The sequence below is a fragment of the Cyprinodon variegatus genome, unplaced genomic scaffold (genome assembly GCF_000732505.1).
Source record: "Cyprinodon variegatus isolate N-32 unplaced genomic scaffold, C_variegatus-1.0 Scaffold2034, whole genome shotgun sequence".
NCBI lineage: Eukaryota > Metazoa > Chordata > Actinopteri > Cyprinodontiformes > Cyprinodontidae > Cyprinodon > Cyprinodon variegatus.
In genome coordinates, this window is record NW_015152487.1 from 15,885 (window position 1) to 19,308 (window position 3,424).

Below are 3,424 nucleotides of genomic sequence, written 5' to 3' on the forward strand. Positions count from 1 at the left end.
ATCTGTGACGCTGCCTGTATCTCCAGCAACAGGTCTGCACCCGTCCATGAGTCCAGAACCAGTCCTGCCTCTTCCTTTCTGAAACAGGCCTTTAAATATATGTGCAGCATCTTCTAATTCATCAGAACATCATAGTTTTATCCAGATAAAAGGTGTCTGATGTTGGTCTGCTGCAGGTCCTGCACTCGTTCATTTCAGGAAAGGAGCAGTAACTCCTTCAACTTTGATGTTTTTGGCTTCAAAGGTTCAGAAGGTTTGGGCATTAAATGGATCTATGACTGACCTCATGATGTCTTGGAGGAAGAATCAGGCGGGCATCTCGCTGGGCTACCTACAGCTGGCCTAACATAGGCAGAGTGTGACCATTGAGCGTGGCTCCATCCCCGCCCCCATCTATCATCCTCCTGCAGCATCTTCCAAACCACAGGGCATCTGGAGCAACCCTGCAACATTTAAAACAGAATTCTCCTCATTTCTGTGAAAGAAGCATTTTTCCAGAGTGGAACTGATTTAAGCCCTGAAGTGGAAAACTTTTTTCTACTGCAGAACAAATTGATGAGATGAAAGTCAAAGATCTTTCTGTTCTGCAGCTCCAGGCTCTGAATGGGTCCTTCTGTTTGGCCCCAGTCGGAGATGTTTTTATTTCCAGTTTTCTTTAAATGCTCCTGACAGCATTCACTTTATGAAGGAAGATGAAAAGCTCCTGTCATCTTCAGACTGTCGGCTTCATTTTCCTACAATCCATGTTTGTTTAACTTTATTTTATTCTTTTACTTTTGTCTCTTAGTTTTTTCCATGAGCATTTTATTTTTTATTATATTTCTTTATAGTGTTTTTTTTTGTAAATCTCAGGTTAATTCTGGTTTCTTTAGTTAAGCCGCCTTCCCTCTGCGCCTTCGCCTGGCTAATTCAGCTCATTATACTGTGGAGATGACATGTCTATGTCTCTAGATCTATCCTTCCAGTTACCTTGGTGTTTCTCACCTGCATTCTCCTCCTTCCCCCGTCATTCTAGTTTTCTGGCTCGCTCCGTTGACTCCATCTTCTACATTTCTTCTTCCTCAGCGGTGCCTCTATAATTATTCCTCCTGATTTCATTCTTTGCACTGCAACTGTGTCCTTTTTTTACAAAACACATCACAGTCTTAAATGCGATTAGAGATAATTAGTATAAACATAGAATAAAAGTGGAGTAGATGCAGTTTAATTATTGGATGTGGACATAAATAATGTGAAATTTCAGTATGTATATTTGGCTCTAACCATCAGCGTGGAGGTGGAGGTCGGTTAAGGACTCAAATGCAGAGATGAGTTCCTGCAGATTTGATAAAAATCCCAAAGGCAACAGAAGCAAAGTCCAAAAACAAAATACTGGAAACAGAAAATCCACGAGACGTCAGGAGAAAAAACACGTGGGAGCAACAGGAACCAGCACTGAGTGACTGCATAGGGGGAGTATATATGGGAGACAGAAGAAAGACTGGACTGATCCGCTGATAGGGAGCAGGTGTGGATGGAAGAGACTAGAAGGGAGCTAAGGGAAAGGAGACAAAAGGGGGCGACAGAGAGTAAAGAAAGACTGTTTAAATAGAACACAAAATGGAAAATAAACCAAAGTAAAACAAAACAGAATGACTTAGATAATGAAAATCTCTCGAATCAAAATCCAAAAGGGGGGAACCATAATTTTATTTTTTTATTTTAACCTTTATTTAACCAGGAGAAAAACTAAACTAATTAAAACCCAAACATGTTCCTTATTTAAAGAGAAATAACTGTTATGTTGAATAAATGCTGCTAAATGTTATAGATTCCCGTCTAATAATAACCAGTGGTTAGCTTTAGCGGAGTCAGAGCGCTAACCGTTTCTCATCATGTTTCCCTCCTGAGCTTCAGGCTGCTGAGGTTGGAAGGTTTCTGTGCCATCACCCTAATCTTTAGCTGCCTCATTCTCACTTCCAAACAGTAAAAACCTTGTTGGTGAAATGAGCTGAATTTGGGCGTGCAGGTGGAGCAGCGGTTAGCGAGCAGGTGGAGCAGCGGTTAGCGTGCAGGTGGAGCAGCGGTTAGCGTGCAGGTGGAGCAGCGGTTAGCGTGCAGGTGGAGCAGCGGTTAGCGAGCATGACCCATTTATAGAGGCCTTACGCCTCGACGCAGGTGACCCGGGTTCGAATCCCACCTGTGGTCCTTCTGCCGCGTCTCTCTCTCTCATTCACCCCTTTCCTGTCAACCATCTGTCTGAAAAAAAACGAGCCACTAGTGCCATAAAAACAAAAACCAGACGTGAGCTAAAATCTGCAGAGACGTGCAGCCAGAGTTCCTCAGGGTTTTAATATTTCTGGTGCCGCAAAAATATGTAAAACATTTGAACCAAACTGGTAGAAGATCTGCGTGACTGAGGTTCATTTACAGGCTGAGCGACTGCTGTGCCGTTTCAGTTCTATTCAGTTTATTTCTATAGCTCCAATTCACATCATGTCATCTCAGGTCACTTTATAGATCCAGATCAACCAGATCATCCAGTCAGATTGATTCAAAGTTTTCTATCTAAGGAAAACCAGCTGATTGCATCGACTCATTGACTCTTCAGCAATCCCTCACACTAAGCATGCTTGCAGCGACAGTGGAGAGGAAAAACTATCTTTTATTGTTTGCAATAATATCCAAATTATTCCATTCAGACTCAAAATAATCTCAAATCAGAGATCTGACTTTTTATGAGATCACATTAGTTGGAAAGATAAAATTAAAAAAAGTTTTTAAAAATGTTTATTATTATTGATAAAAGGTATTTATCTTCACCTTTAAAGGAAAACAAAAAACAAGGAATGGGTGTTAGAATGAAGCCCTATAGATCCCATTAGATAAGATCAGTGAGCATCAGATTCTATCCGTGGGTAATTTTCCATAATTCAGCCGAGCACTGTAATAACATGATAGACCAGTAAGACCAGTAAAGCCATACCAGAGCAGTGGAAGATGCCGTTACTCCCCTTCTCACCTCAGTGCTTGGGAGGCATGTTTTCACTGCTGGACTTCCATCTGTTCTTTATAGATTGTTACTTTTTAGCTTTTCATTTTAAAAATAAATGTTTTAACAGCAGCTCCTCCTTAACATGCTGGAATGGTTTTACTGGTTCCCAGTGATCCCAGAGGCTTTGTTATCGGGGGCTTAGATGTATGACCTTCCATGTCTGGGAGACTTGGGTGGAGCCGTCCTCGGATCACCACCTGGTGGTGATCTGCAGATGCTGGGAGAGGAGGAAGCTGGACAGACTCAGCAGGTCTAAGGTCTGCTGGAATCCTGGGTTGGAGCCTCTGGAGGGGAAAACTCAGCTTTCTGACTCTGAGCTGCTGATCCTCTGTGTCGCTGAGCAGTGCTGCAGAGTGCAAAAGCTTAGCTTATTCCCCTTCACAGGTTGAT